A 17,253-nucleotide genomic window follows, 5' to 3' on the forward strand; every position below is an offset into this window, starting at 1 on the left:
ATGTTCCCACAACCCTATGTTCCCACATTTCTAAGATTTTTCTTAAAATTAGGCCTATGTTTCCATAGCCCTATGTTCCCACATTTCTAAGATTTTTCTTAAAATTAGGTCCTATGTTCCCACAGCCCTATGTTCCCACATTTCTAAGATTTTCTAAGATTCCCCCCCCCCCAAAAAAAAGGAGAGGCATTATCACTCAGCACAATGTACTTCAAGGTGAAGATTTTCAACTCTAATATAATATTGGATAGTTGAATGCATCCTATTTTAATTGTGGTATTTTGTGAGTAGAATCTGAATCTGCAACATTCTCTGTCAGGTAAATGTATGTTTTCCTCTGAAGTACAAGTACGCAGTAAGTCAGTAGTATAGGCCTACAGTTGGGTTATTAAGTGCTTTGGGGGCCTTCTGTAAGTTATTTCTTAGTACAATGGTTCTGGAGAAAGCTGCAGGCAGCAATATAAGAGGCCAAGCAATCGGCCCATTCCAAATAGGCACGTTGGGAACGGGCACTGCACTAGTTGAACAGAGTATATTTACATGTGATTACTTTCAGTCCAATGAATGGATACATTATATATGTTTCCGAGAGCTATATTCATTTCATATTCATTCATCTCACCTTTGCATTTCCAAAATCAAATAACCTCAATACTTGGGCTTACAATAATTTGTTACACAGAGCCTCCAGAAAATATGATTTTACATATCATAGTCTATATCCACGACGCCAGGAAAATCCGCCGGATGTCCGTTTCCTTCCTCTTTCTTTGTGTTGGCGTTCTAACCTCCGGTGGATTTATGAGGACTATGTTTAACACGATTGGGATTGGTTTAAAGACATGTCCATAAACCAGAGCACGTTTTTTTCCCATCCTGGAATGCTGTGTGGACTAGCCTGACCCTTTTCCGCAGCGCTGTGAAGGAAGGTCTGGCAAAGTGAGACTACCTAAACAATGAATGGAGAAAAATGAAAATAACAGAAGAAAAATTAGAGATATGTTTGCTGTCTGGTGAAATGGTGTGTTTGGGTAACTCGGAGGAGCTCAGTATTTGTAAAATCATGGCTATCACTGCTGATCCAGCCTGAGAAACTCGACCAACAAAACAGAGACTGTTGGTGTCAGTGCTGACCGCACATCATTTTAATCAGCTGTCCCATTAGCATTCCAATCCCCACTCCTGCATTTGAATGAGCTGACACATTGCTAACGTTAGCGGAGCTGGAACATGGTATGGGGCTTTGTCCCAGTACAAAGCCCACTCTCAGTAGCCCCCCACCCCCACCCACCCCCCTCTCTGACTACATTTACACAGAAACATCTGATGTGTGAACTACATGGGAGTCAGATATGATGTCTCTTTTCCTGCTGAAAGCGGCACTGAATTAATGAGATTTAAGTCACACATGAATAGTAAACAGAGCTGAGTGCTGAAGAAAATTCAGTCACGAGTTTGGCAGAGCATTGTGAAAGAACCCGAATACGATTTTTTTTTGTGAATCATCTATCATCTACTGGCTTGACCCCTGTGAGTTGATTCTGAAGAGAACAGAGCGACACAAAGCAGGGTTCAGTTCACAATGTTCTAAAGGTTCAATGAGACACATTAGGATATAGCCTACAAACCTCAATTCCATTGAAGTTGGGATGTTGTGTAAAACGTAATTATTAATTAAAACAGAATACAATGATTTGCAAATCCTCAACCTAGATCGAATTGAATACACTACAAAGTTAAGATATGTAATGTTAAAACTGATGAACTGGGTTTTTTTGCAAATATTCACTCATTTTCAATTTGATGCCTGCAACACGTTCCAAAAAAGCTGGGACAGGGGCATGTTTACCACGGTGTTACATCACCTTTCCTTTATACAACACTCAATAAGCGTTTGGGAACTGAGCACACTTAATGTTGGATCTTTGTAGGTTCTCATACATTCTTGCTTTATGTACGACTTCAGTTGCTCAACAGTCCGGGATCTCCATTGTTGTATTTTGCACTTCATAATGCGCCACACATTTTCAATGGGAGACCTGGACTGCACATGTCCAGTCTAGTGCTCGCACTTTTTTTACTACGAAGCCACGCTGGTGTAACACGTACAGAATGTGGCTTAGCATTGTCTTGTTGAAATTAGCAGGCATCCCTGAAAAAGATGTTGCTTGGATGGCAGCATATGTTGCTCCAAAATGTGTATGTACCTTTCAGCATTAATGGTGCCTTCACAGATGTGCAGAAGTTACCCATGCCGTGGGAACTAACACCCGCCGATACCATCACAGATGCTGGCTTTTGAACTTTGCGCTGATAACAATCTGGATGGTCCTTTTCCTCTTTTCCTCGCCGCTTACATGGAGAGATTTCTCCAGATTCTCTGAATCTTTTGATGATATTATGGACTGTAGATGAGGAAATCCCTAAATTACTTACATTTAGAAACTTTCTTAAACTGTTGGACTATTTGCTCACGCAGTTGTTCACAAAGTGGTGATCCTACCCAATCCTTGCTTGTGAACGACCTTTAGAGGATGCTCCTTTTATCATTACCCAATCATGACACTCACCTTTTTCCAATTAACCTGTGGAATGGTTTTTGAGCATTTGTTATTTACGTTTTACGCAACGTCCCAACTTCATTGGAATTGGGGTTTGAACATATTTTTTAACAATCGCTACATTCATTCAGATGACGTGTAGTAAGATGCAAAAGAGTCAGGATGGGCAGAAGGATTTCCCCAAGGTTTGTTCACACAGATAGGAAAACAGTGTTGCAATTTAGGATACAAATATACCAAGCCGGTCTCATGGCAGTTTGTGAAATAGTCACGTTATTTGGATCTATTGATACGTGTACAGGAACACATTTTTCTACTTTTTTTCGTGGTGGTAACCACGAAATTGTAACGTTACTATTTCACAAACTGCCATGCGACTGGGCTGCAGCTGGCCTGCTCTGGGGGAGATGGTGACAACATGATCCGCGGTCTCTGGTCTCTCTCTCACAACAACGGGGAAATTAAACGCCGCACGGCGGAGACAACTGCCATGACACTGGCCTGCTCTGGGGGATGCAAAAACGGTGACAACAGCGGCTGCCGGGACACGATCCGCGGTCTCTAGGGGACGCAACAACAGAGAAATTAAACGTTGCCCGCCGGCGACAACAACGGCGACAACAACGGGGGACACGCTACAACAACGGGACGGTTGTGATTAGGAAAAGAGAGACGGGGAAAGGTTGTGGTTAGGAGAACAAGAATGTGGAAAGGAACTACCACACGCGGGACGCGATCCTCGGTCTCCGGGGTAAAAGTCCTGTGTTGTTTGACCCATCCACCACCCCAACCAACCTCCTTATGCGGATTTTCGGCTTTTCAATACTACTCGCTACCATAATCGTGCTGTTATCACGTAATATGCTTCACATTCAAATACATTAGTTTAAAATTCGTGCTCACTAACACGATAAAAACCAGAAAAACGTGTCCCTGTACACGTATCAAAAGATTAAATAACGTCACCATTTCACGAACTGCCGTGAGACTGGGCTGAATATACGGAGCTCCTAAAGGGACATGGAAATTTTTGTTTTTTTCTGGTGTGCACGAAAAACGTTCTGGTCCGCACGAGAAACCAATCCAAGTAGTTAAACTGTTAACTGTCAACTGTTAACCGATTTAATGCTGTGGATGTGAAAATATTAACTTTAGCCATATAATGTTAGAAGTACTTTGTTAGCATCATTTAGCCTTTTGGCTTCTTGTGAGCACGAGATACTTTCGTGTGCGCACCAGAAAGTTTCACATATGCACAAGAAAAAAAATAAATCATGCCATGTCCCCTTAGGGGCTTCATACAAATAAAACGGATGAGAACGACTTTCTTCAGAGTTGTCACAGAATGGAATGTGGAATGTAACATTATTCACAACACTGACCTTTCCTGTTTCTGGGCCCCTCAGCTGCCTGAGGCTCTTAAATCCTAGTTCCTATGTCAATTTGCTCTATTGCTTTATATTTGACTCAGGATTTTATTAACGCTTATATTGTATTGATCTTTTTTCCATTGATTGTCTTCAGTCTAACTGCCTAAAATTGGACCAGGGACCCCTAGGGATTGTTGAAATTGGTATCCCAGGGTCCCCCAACATAATGGCAAATTGTCAAATCTCACTAACTCATTTTTACAGATAATTAATGCTCTTAGAGAAGCGCTATTTAACAGTAATTATACATTTCACTCTTATCAGTTATCTCCTCACATAGACTGTAGACAATTATATAATCAAACACTCCAGTGAGTCAACAGTAACAACAATGCTTCCATTTGGTTCTTGGCACTCAATTTGTCACGTCTAGGGATGCAGGCTTGGACCCAAAAGTGCAGAGACAAGGAGGCAGTGGAAGATTTTAGAAGATTTATTAAAAATGAAAGGTTACAACTAAGTAAGTACTGAGGCAGGCAGGCAGGCAAAATTAGTTCCAAAACACTCAGAAAACTGAAGACTAAGGAATCAAAAAATACAAGGAACGGCAGGACGTAGGGGGTAACAAACAATCTGAAAACAGACAACGGAAGCACAGAAACTAAATACACGAGGTAACGAGGGACAGGTGACGTGAGGGCTGATGAACAGGTGAGACACATCAGGGCAGGGCAGACAAAGGCTGGAAAATACAATGCAGGAACTCAAAGAAGACATGACACAGGAGAAACAGACACTACAAAGTAAAACAGGAAACTGAAGCATGAAAACACACACAAGGATGGAACTAGGAAAACAAAACACAGAGGAAACACGGGTAAAACATAACCATGAACAGATAACAGGGAAACAGTAACACACAGGGAATGAATTGACAAAATAAAACCACAAAAATCACAACTGAAAACCACAACCACAACACAATTTGATCAAAGTGGCACATTGTGTATCTGTTGAATTGAAATTGAGAACTTTAGTTCCACAAAGTGTAGTACACTGTATGTTGCCTTCAACTCAAAAAAGATATAACAAGTTTTAGTACTGCATGCTAAAAAAAATCTGACATTAATACACCCAAACATCAGATCAGAGGTTGGCTTTGCCTGCAGGATAAAAAAAATAAATGTCTCTTCTTTAGCTGTTTCTTTTTTATGTAAATGACCCTCTCTTGTTTTCCCCCTCTTTTTGCCAAAGTTAATGCAGCAACATCTGATTTCCATCCGATGTGAATCACCTCTTTCCATGTTTCACCAATGAACAGATGAGACTGGGGTCACGGAGGAATTTTAAACAGCACTGGGTACTGAACAAAATTAAATCAGTGACAGTGACATCAGTGATTAGCTCCAGGGCCCCTCATCACTGGAAGACAGGAAATACAAAGACAAAAACACATTTTGTGTTTAATTCTATGACACTGATACTGATGAATATTTATTTAATGGCCTCTGTCCAGAACGGAGTCAGAGGTCGAGGCCACGTGGAGCAGCACCCTTCATTATGTCATTGTTCTTCAAGGATCGCAGTCTTTTGGGTCTGCAAGAATCTGCAGAATCTTGCAGACCAACTGTGACAGCCCGGGCAACCCCCCCCCCAATGATGGAGTCAGTGAGTTATGCTGTGGGTAGTCTCGCCAGACCTTCCTCCACAGTGCTGCGGACGGAGCAACTGTGCCCCTGCAAAATAGCCTCGGGAAGGAACTTGTTTTGTGTATGTTCAAAGGTTGTTTTACTTGTGCAACAGAAAACTCAGATTGGACAGATAGTCTAGCTAGCTGTCTGGATTTACCCTGCAGAGATCTGAGGAGCAGTTAACCATAGTCCTCAGAAATCCACAATTGGAGTTTAGAACGCCAACGCAAATTTCCGGCGGCACCTCAACAATTCCGGAAATGAAACATTGTCGATATAGACTATGCTGTGGGCAACAACTTGATCCCTTTTTTTGTTATAGTCTATATTTATTTTTACATCTTGACAGATTGGCACCATCAAAATGTATGCTGAATTACCTATAAGCAGTTGCTGTTTGTAATTTATGGATTACCTTGACACTGAGGATAACTTAAAAATATGATTGTCAAGCAAGTTCTGCAGTTACAAGCAGTCTTTTTCCCATGGTTTTTCAGAAAGATTTAAGATATGTAACCTATTATTTCTTTTTTAAGATTTTTTTTGGGCTTTTTCTGTCTTTAATGAACAGGAGAGGTGAGAAAGGGGAGAGAGAGGGGGAAGACATGCAGGAAATCATCACAGGTCGGAGTCGAAACCTGGACCTCTGCATCGAGGCAGAAACATCTAAATATATGTGCGCCTGCTCTACCTGCTGATCCAACCTGGCCACATGTAACCTATTATTTAAACAAAATGGCAACAGCGACAAAAAGACATGGAAAAACTGGCATTTACAAGGTGGATGCTCAACGCTACTTTAAAGGAAAGTATTTCAAATTTGAAATCAGTGGTAAGAGAGAGTGTAACATGTCTTGTTAAGAACCAGCTGTACTTTCTGATCCTCACAGTATGATTGCAAAAAAAACAAAAAAACACTGCTGATTACAAATTGCCACCTCTGACACTCAGAACAGAGAAGTGAAGGAGTTGTATCCAGTAGTGTAAACACAGTGTAGGTTTAGCATTTATTTTACCTTGCACAAATGCCTGGAGATGTATTGCCTGTGATTTCCCTGAGGTATAGAAAGACAGAGTCCAGCAAAAACACCTGAGTCGATGTAAACACTGTGTTGTCTTAATAAAACTCTTCCCAACAGACTCCAGTCTTTTGATGAACGGAACAAGGGACAAAAGAAAACAGGGAATGATAATGAAGAGACAAAAGTGCGCACAGAGAGAAGAAGCAAGTGCAGATTATATAAAGTCCCATGATATATCCGTGGCAATGACGCAGAAACATAATTATCAGCTAATTTAATGACTTAATCTGCTTTTCTCGGCAGTACAGTGATACAGGAAGAGGCCAATATAAGCTACACTATACTGGCTGTCTGTATTGTTCTGGCACTACCTGTGACATCAATGTGTGATACTGTGTTTGCAAATATGTGGTCTATCTACTACTCAGTAAAATTAATGGGTAACACTTTATTTGAAGGGGTGTACAGAAGACTGACATGACACTGTCGTAACTATGACATGACACCTGTCATAAACAAGTTTCACTCTACTTGAGGTCAAGGAAAAATGTAAAAACGCCAATGTCAAAACCAAGTACTTAATGACAGTTTAATGTAATGTTTAAAGCCAGATAGTTCCTTAAAGTTTGATAATTAGGCCTGCCATGACATATTTATGACAGGTTATGTTGACTAGGTTAATGTCAAATTTGTCATAACACAGAGATTGTTGTCTTCGTTAATTCTAGCGACAATACAGATTAGCGCCGCCTGTTGTTATGGAGACATATTACGTCTCGCACACGCGCACAACGTACAAGTCGGCATCGCTTCTATGTGTTCCGAGGCACTTTTTGGACCGACGGGAGCCGAATGAGATAACTCTTGTTATGAATTGATACTATAAATAAAATTGAATTGAATTGAATGATCAGTCCGACTACCTTTTCTGCCGACGGTCGGCCATTGGGTTGGTGTCAGAGCCTTTATGCACACCCCTTCAAATTAAGTGTTACCAAATAATGTCTGCGATTTTGAATCACACATTCTGAAAATTGACGGAGGGGGGAAGTCAAACAAAGCCCAGTGGTCCTTCTAAAGATGTCTTATTATTCAATTAATCAATCTTTATTTGTCACATGAAATCATTGCCATAGATCATAGCTGATAGCGTAGAGTAGGAACAAGACGTGGTGAGTTGATATCCCGCTCCTAATGAGCGACTCCTAATCATGAGAAGGCAGCAGAGATGGTCTTGCTAGCTTAAGCTCATCTTCTATTTCTAGTTCTCCTTCTTACTTCTAGTAAGTTTGGCCAAACTGTCTTCTCAGTACAGGCCTCAAATTATTGGAACTGCCTTCCTATTGAACTCAGAGAAAGCACCAGCTATCTATTATTTAAAACCACACTCAAGAGATGGATTAAAAACAATCAAAACTGCAATCATCAATAGTTGGCTTATCTCATCCTAGGTACTGACCTTCTCTGTATTGTACTTATTTTTTATTTATTTTATTTGTCCCTTTCTCTTTTGTCTTCCTTTTTCTGTCTTGATTTGCTTTCTATCTTTCTTGTATGATGATGTGTTGACCTGCCAAGGGACTACAGATGAAAATTAGCTTTTCTGCTAACTCTGGCGCATTTACATTTTGAGTGTAAACAAAAAATGTCAGTTGATGTGCATTGTCCCTTTTAAATAAACAAATAAATAAATGAATTTACCGATCCTGATGAGGTACTCATAGCCACGTGCATAACTTCTGCGGCGGCGACAGAGAGGCGAGTGGAGAGTTTCCGCGCCTATTGACAAAGATTGGTGTGTTTTTGTTTTTTTTTAAGATTATTTTTTGGGCATTTTTAGGCCTTTATTATGCAAAGGGTAGAGCGATCGATAATGACATGAAGCAAAGGGCCCTGTGGCCGCCCTATACAGAAACTCACAATAAACACATTTTTAAAAAAGCAACTTCATATTGTATATTTTTTTATACATTTTCTTGAACTGAAACATTTTGGAATCAGATGGGTTTTGTCCAGAGATGGAGGGCGTGTGAACTTCACGGCTTCACTTTCACTGGAACTAAGTGAATATGCTGATGGTCAGTAAATACCCCCCAACCCTAAGGCTGGATGATTGTTAGTCCCATCTGTGACTTCATCACTCGATGATACATCGACACAAGGCCTTTCCTACTCAAACCTTATGGGAACAAAATGAAAATGACATTTTTTTTCTCCACTTGACAAAGTGTTTACCTGGGGCGAAACCAATGTTTAAATCAGACACAGTGCCAGCCAACGCCCCTGCCTGCCACAGCTAGCACAGCAGGGAAAATGACCAGGGTGGAGGGAATATTGTATTTACATTTATATGAAAAATACAAATATCTTTGAAGATTCAACCGGCTGCAGTATACAATTCTGACTTTCCTCCTTAGGTCTGTGCAGTGACAGAATTGCAGAGTAACATATGGAGTACTGAGGTGACAAATGGGCCAGCTGCTTGTTAGCACCGAATACAGAAGGTGTCATGTGTTGTGGCTTTACATTATATTACAATCCTATAAAAAAGATTGTTTAACATCTTACAGTACACTACAGGCCATGTGCTTTATCATGGGAAAGTGAGCCTACAGTGAGATAGGGAAACTGAATGTGTAATGAGAATTCACAGCTTGTGTCTGAAGATTAATTTTCCATTTTCAACCTTCTGTTCATCAGCTTCCTTCACTAAATTCACTCAAGTGCTCTGCCCATCGAGGACCATGAGGACCGTGTTTACGTGGACAGAATATCCCCGCGATTGGCTCCACGCTGGACTCTTCTGTTAATTGGGTTATTCATTGCAACTGGGAGAACGCAGACAAAAGAGCCCGCTGCCTGAGTCGATGATGCCTCCTGGTGATCATGTCGCGATGGCAACAGTGTTGTAGGGGGAAGAATGAGAGACAGATGAACTCAGAAGAAGGTGTTTCTTGATAACACGTACACCTAAAAGCAGAAAGGAAATGCTTGTATTTTGCCAAATGAGCTGGTTTGTCCCATTACACAGAGAACAGGATTCACTAATTCATTAATCTAAAAAAAATTGATTCCAAACAGCAGAGTCTGTGCCAAACTACACAAACACTCAATAACGTGGATGGACCTTTCTGGGAGAGTTTCCAAGAAATTTTGTTACCAATATTACTGGGAAATTCTACTTAAAAAGGACATTAAGTCTAATTACACACCACTATTTATTCAATAATCGATAAATGATTTTTAGTCTTTCATTTGGAAGATTAAAAATATCGTCAGGCAGTAAATCAAGACTATGGATAACGTTTATTATCTATTGGTTACATAACATTCATTTGAGGTGGGGAGACAGTGGTTACAGGTTGGGTGGTGTGCATTGTTCTTTTTTTTTATGTACATTCTTAAGGTTATATTTGTGTGTGTGTGTGTGTGCATGCGTGCGTGCGTGTATGTGAGAGAGATGAAGAGAGTCAGAACTCGTATTTCCCCTTCATCTTCCAGATAGAGTGAGTGTGTGTTGTGTTTGAAGTGATGTGTGTGATCAGATGAAACTTCATTGATCCCCATGGGATGTTTGTGTGTGTGTGTGTGTGTGTGTGTGTGTGTGTGTGTGTGGTTATCTTGCCCCAGCAGAGTCCCTGACTTCTGACAGAGAATCAAACTGCCGGCTCGTCTCTCACTCTGCTCTGTTGCTCATCGCATCATCAAAACTGACAGCTGCTGTCAAAAAGTTTGGCTCTTTCTCCCCTCGCTCACCCTCCACTGTGCCCTCCAGTGTTCTCTCCTGCTCGAACACACTCTTATTACTTCCTCTACTTTATTCTATCCTTCCACCTGATACCTTGTTGCAGCTTTTTTACATTGTTTTCACAGTCAAATCAACACAACGTAAAAGTAAATGCTCAAAATATTGATTAAAATATCAAATGTTTTCTCTCCGCAGTTATCCTCGGGTCTATTCACATCAGGTCTCACTGGCCTTGGATCTTTTTTCGTAATGGGTCTCTTTTAAAAAATGTAATTTCTGCACTGGCTTTGGGTAGGACCGCGAATACAAAGATAATTAACAGTTTCCCCAAGCAGCTTAGGGTCTTGGCAGTTAATTATTCTTTCCATACTGTGTCTTGGTTGCGATTTCAAAAAGGATTGCTTCATTAGACAAATATTGACCGCTTACGGCCAACAATTGCAGCCCTTCTCATTGGCTGAAACCAATAAGTTGTACACATAACTGCTGGAAACAGCTCCACTTACTGAAGTGATATCTCCAGTGGTATCTCCAAAGTCTTTCTTTCTTTATTTTATTTCTGACAAAAAAATATATATAACACATAAACATAACATAAAAATACAACAAGTGCCAAGTAACAAACCAAAAGGAAAAACCATATCTATAAAGTGTTACACACAATATGTTCAATATGTCCAAAAAGGAGAGGGACGAAGCCAAAGCTTGCTATTTTTCCCACCCCTCATTCAACTCTAAATAGTTCCTGTATATATATATATATATATATATATATATATATATATATATATATATATATATATATATATATCATTATATAGTACAGGGATCTTCAACAGGGGGTCCTCAGAGTCAATGCAGGTGGGCCTCCAAATTATTGTAAATTTTTTAAGTATTTTCAATAACATGAATCTAACATTAGCAAATATAATGATTGGCTTACTGGCCTATAGGTAAGGTAGTCACTAAGGCCATCCTCAGATACAGTTCATCCTAAGGATTCACTCTGCCACATGTATGTTTAACATTAATACATGATTTATAGAATCATGTCACAATACACAACAATAATAGCTTAGTATTCTATGCAAAAAACGGTATGCATAGAGATTTAGGTCGCCCTACATGTTACTGTAGGCCCAGTTTGATATGCAACTTCATTTTATAGAGTATATGTAGTAGGGGGTCCCTGCTCTGTCTCTCTTTCAGTTAAGGGGTCCTTGGCTTAAAAAACGTTGAAGACCCCTGATATAGTATATATTCATAGCAAGATAACAAATATGCATTCATTTTAAACACCTACCAGTCTGCTCCAAACAAAATCTGTAAATCTGTAAACAAATCTCAGTTCAAGATGCTCTCAACCTAAGATCTAACAATAATGACATTTGCATCAAAAGTCCGCCAGGTGATTGTTGCTCAGACCGCACACAGTAACGGCCAATAGCCAAAGCAGCATGGCTTCCCAAGATGCACGTTTGATTAGATTCATCATCATGTATCTCTCTTTTGGCTGTTGTTTATTTCTTGCCTCGTCTTTTTTTTTCTTCGTTCATAAACTGATCCAATATCCCTGGTTGCTCTCTCGCCATATGTATGTGTTAATATTCCCATGATTGTGGCACACGACGGTGCAGAAATATATCAGGGCACTGTGTGCATATTGCAGTCATCCTTCTTGTGTATGATCCAGTAATTATGATCCAGCGGACCACCAGAGACAGAGAGATAGGGAGAGAGAGATAGGGAGAGAGAGAGAGAGGCAGCACCCGGGGGCTTGAAATAAAACCAACATCAGACTGAAAGTAAGAGCCAGAGAAGCAGTGATGAAAGGGGGCTAAAAAGTCAAGAGAGTTGGTGGAGTAATGTTAGAGAGAGACAGAGGTGATGACACAGACAGAGAGAAAGAATGGACAATGGACATCCTCTTGAATTACAAACTCCTCTCCCATTTCTCTTCTCCTCGGCGCTATAATAAATTCCAGTCTAGACATTAAAATATGAATCACTTCCACCGTCCGGCTTAGCCATTAATATTCTTTCCTTCCTTCTTCCAAAACTCCTCTGTATGTTTGAGTGTATGAGCTGCATATTCAGAGTGAAATATTGAAATCCAGTTTGCAATTTTATTTTCACTGCGCCATTGCATTAATATTAAAAATGAAACACAGTTTTCACATTGGGATTAATTATGAAAGAGCTCCATCGACATGAAATGGAAATATTCAACATCTTGTACATCATTTTGCACACATTCTCTGTAATTCAGCTTCAGATATTTTGACTTTTGGCAATCTGAATTTTAATGGGTAGAATGGGATGGAAAGATTGTATCTACTTCTATCACCAGCCAATAGGAGTAAGAGTAAAGTGTAGTGGTTAAAAGCTACAGCCTGATATGACTTACTCTCAAGATTACGCTCAAGTTTTAACAGTTAATGTTCTCTCCTTCTTTGCAGCCTTAGAGCACTGTGAAGCATGCTTATAAAAAAACAAAAATTCTTGTCTGTTTGTGTCCCCTCCTTGCAGCCACAAGTCTCGTCTGGGATGAACCTGCCGCTGTAACTGTGCGATCTCTGGTCTCTGGTGAGTCGCTCAATAACTGCAGAGTTGGTGTGTGTTTGGGCCCCTGGCTCTAACAGTGTACAAATCCTGGTCTTCCAAAGTTCCAACGTGTAAAAAATACAACAATTCAACTGGAAAACAGTGTGTTTGTATCAACTGATCTGCAAATACTCTCAAGACGTTGTATAAAGCCCAAACTTTTCACTAACTCTGCCTTAATCTGGCCTTAATGCTGTTTTTAATGAATTCATTGTCACTGTAAGATAGTGATACCTTGTTGTTACATCAGTTTAATCTGGATTTGTGACTTTCTAGTGTAGCAGAGGACATTGAACTGTTTGCTGTGGTCATTCGCCACTCTGACCGTCCTGCTATGTTGGTTTGAATAGGAATGTCCGTTTTACTCTCATTCTATTTCTACGGTCTGAATTCAAAGACCCATTGTTTCAAAAATGATGTTACGTTAAAAAAAAAAATAAGCCATTTAAGTGGTACATTTTATTATTGTAATGTTATTATAGTAAACTGCAAAGAAAGGCATAGCAATAGAAACTAAGGCGGGCAGGGTTTAGAGGACTGTCAATTTGTCAGTTTGGGCTCTCCGAAATTGTGATTGGCATTTTTCACAATTTCAAAAACTAAACAATAATCAACTAAATAAGCAACATGTAAAGTAATTGTTAGTTCAATTCAATTCAATTTTATTAATAGTGTCAAATCATAACAGAAGTTATCTCAGGACACGTTACAGAGAGTAGGTCTAGACCGCACTCTATAATTTACAGACACAACAATTTCCACCAAGAGCAAGCATTTGGTGTGACAGCAGCGAGGAAAAACGTCCATTCAACAGGCAGAAACTTCTGACAGAAACTGGCTCTTGGTGGGCGACCATCTGCCACGATCAGTTGGGGGGGGGGGAGAGAGGTCGAGCAGGACCACTGCAGCAGCTGCAACCACAATCCAGGTGCCACCACAATCCAAGGAAATCTGCGACCCTATTTTGCAACCCTATCTTGAATTATACTGTACATACCTAACCGGTTGACCCCAAAATGCAGTCATTTCATCAACTTACCAGCAAGCATGCCTTGTAAACTTCCTGTGTTTGGAACTATTGGTTGTTCCGCGACACGCATTACTTCTGCATTCTCAGATTACAACGGTAAGTCTGTGGGAGTGTTGTAAGTCGCATTTAACGGCTCTGCACTGCAGGACAGATCCTTTTACAAAACCTGGCTTTTCTACAACGGCTGTGAAGAAAGCAGGGAAAGCTGTCATCACAGGTGTTTGATGTCGACCTGCGCACACGTGGGTCAAGTGCAGGTTAACCTGTCACCATCGGGGGAAATTGCAGTCACCACAAGGTCACGAGCTATGCAGATTTAGGCAGAATATGATGGAAACTATCACAAAGAAAAGGCAATACAGCTACAATAAGGTCTAACAAAATTACTTATAATTGACTGAAGCCAGTGGAAGGTGATTCTTAGATTTTTTTTTTTGCTAAATAAAGCACCTGTAGTATAATTGCAACCTGTTCTGGTTTATTGTACACAGTCAGACTGTGACAGTGTTAATGAGAAGACGCACTGTGTATCTTTAGCTTCCTTTTATGCTTAATGTATTTACTTATCTTGGGAGTTGCATTCAAATACATGAATAAAATAAATTTGTTAAGTCCTTCACATGCTGAAGGCCTAACAAGTAAACTGCATAGTCTATTGTGTGCTACTTAATCAACCAGAGGGCAACATATAAAGATGTTGCGAGAGTCAAGGGGCAGAATAGAAATGTTTTTTGTTTGACATTATTACCTCTCAGCATTGGTAATGTGTCCCACACAAACTAAAATAATCTTTGTCCCACATTTGGTTTGTTGGGATCTAGTCACCATAGTTGCGATTCAAATTTTATTAAGATTGTTTTTCTTGTTTACTTAAGTAATTATTTTTGTGTCTTCTTTAAAACTTGGATTTAAAATTCCACTCAACCCAAGTTAACCCTGCCCTGAATCAAAACAATGAACGCCACTAGTCATTGCTGGGCGGTTCCGGAGCCAACTGTGGTCTGGGTTAAACTGGGACGCTTCCAGCGGCCAACAATGCTGGGCAGCAGGTGTGATTGTCTGGCTAATGTGAAGCAGGGTGCTGCAGAGAACAGACGGGCTGAAAAATGCTTCAGGAAATGAAATGCAAGATGAGGCACGCATCAGCAAAGAGAAAGGTGTGCCGCGGGCCACGCGGGTTTGAATTCAAAATAGGAGTTGATTTAACATTTAAAGAGCAGCGTAGTTCTAAAATGAGACACCCATAGTATACAAACACTGGGATTGCATCATAGTGATTTTTAAGACGCTCGGTGGCACTCTGTGGACACTTTGACCAGAAAAGGTCAGGACATCCCCAGAATCATTCAAAGTTGCCCATGACTGTGTTGAGACAGGACTGCGTGGCCATTGGGATGTGAAATGTGTGCCACTACTTTGTCAATGTTACTTTTAAATGTCCCAGCCTGAGCTCTGAGCGTGGTTTGACCCTGAACTTATACTGAACTCCACCCCCTTAGGGTGTTTGTTAATGGCCTAGCATCTGATTTCAAGCGTAGCTGATCGTCATCGTTCTCCCCCTCTGGCACCTCTGCTCTCTCTCTCTCTCTCTATCCCAAATTTACACCCTGGAGTCTAGGACTCACAGGAGTCACCCACTCTGGTTCCGTATGGGCTCAGAGTGCATCCTCTCCCCTCCTCTGAACTAAAATAATAATGGAATATATAAAACAAATTAAAATCCAGGATTGATTTGGGTTTATAATATAACCCTGTGTTGTGGTTTGCATTCAACTGTGATACACTGTCAAGTAGATAATGTAACTATTGTTTTTTTTTTAATTATTATTATTTCTTATTGAATAAAGTTGAAGAAATCAGTACTCATCTGACAACAAAGGAACTTATTTTGAAGTCTGTACAAAGCATCTTCTGCTTATTATAGTGTTGAATAGTCATCTAAATGGTAAATGGACTGCATTTCAAAGACAACTCAAAGAGTTTTACAACACAAGCATTCACACACACACACACACACACACACACAGGCAGAAACTACAATGCAAGGTGCTCATCACAAGCTTTTCACCTGCATTCACACATCGGTTGCAATTTGGGGTCCAGTGGGTTCTTCTTTCCCAAGGAAACTTCAACATCGGGAAGTTGGAAAAGGTAGAGGTGTTAATCCATAAACATCAATGAAGATTAATGACCAAGTCTAAGTCTGAACCAAGGCCCAGCGCAGGGCTGTCAAGTATCGTCATTACTACAGTCTTAGTGTTGAACGTTTGTGTTAAATATTATAATTAGAAACCAAACTTTAGTATTGTTTTTAGTAAGAAGGGTTGCAAGCTTGCTAGCCTGCTAGCCACTTTTTGGTGTGTCCAGGACCAGTGTCTTAATAACTTCCTATATTTTTGATTCTTGATGAAAGAATTGTTCAATTACCTTCCAATACTCAGTTCAGTTTAATCAAAAGTTGCCCTCCAACAACTCCAAAGCCCACACATTAAAATTTAGCAAATTCTATATTTAACATGTCATGTAGAAATAAAAAAAAAACTAGGTACTGTGGCTGAGCGAGCAGCCGGACTATGCATTGGAGCTATGTGCTGAACACTTAATGTAGACCTGTGGTCTTACAGATTCAGACTCACCCCGCCCACTTTTTAGGATTATAATTATTTAATAACTGAATTTCAATTGACATCACTGTATTAGAACATTCACATTATTGGGATATGTCAAGTCCTGGTCAGTGTTGGGGACTAAGTGCCAACAGACATGCCAGACTCATGGTGGTTTCAGAGGAACTTAACAGCACTCTGTAAAGGGTGTGAAGTTCCAGTGTAAATGGACTCAGACAGACAGCAGTTTAGTGTAACGTTGTTTTAGAGGCCCTGGGGACGGAGCTGGGCACTGCTGTTTCTTCTAACACACCGCTTCTTTCTGTCTCCGTCATTCACCACGACACTTCTGTTATTATCAGCTCACACATCCACAACAGGCACAACTCCACCGAGGTTCATATATCCTTAACCCGTTCGCTCCAAGTTACCCTTACACAACACCCTCTACTCTCTAAAGCTTGAGTTATGGTTCTGCAGTGCCTCCACACAGAGCTTTCACCGTAGCCTACGTAAGTGTCCTGATGTTTATACTTGTGCTTTGGTGTGTGCGTCAAGGCGACGTGTAGTTACATTTTTGGAGAGGTTCACGTCAGGCTACAGCGTAGGGTCCGGCGTAGG

This window comes from Sander lucioperca, chromosome 20 (assembly GCF_008315115.2).
Source record: "Sander lucioperca isolate FBNREF2018 chromosome 20, SLUC_FBN_1.2, whole genome shotgun sequence".
Lineage (NCBI taxonomy): Eukaryota > Metazoa > Chordata > Actinopteri > Perciformes > Percidae > Sander > Sander lucioperca.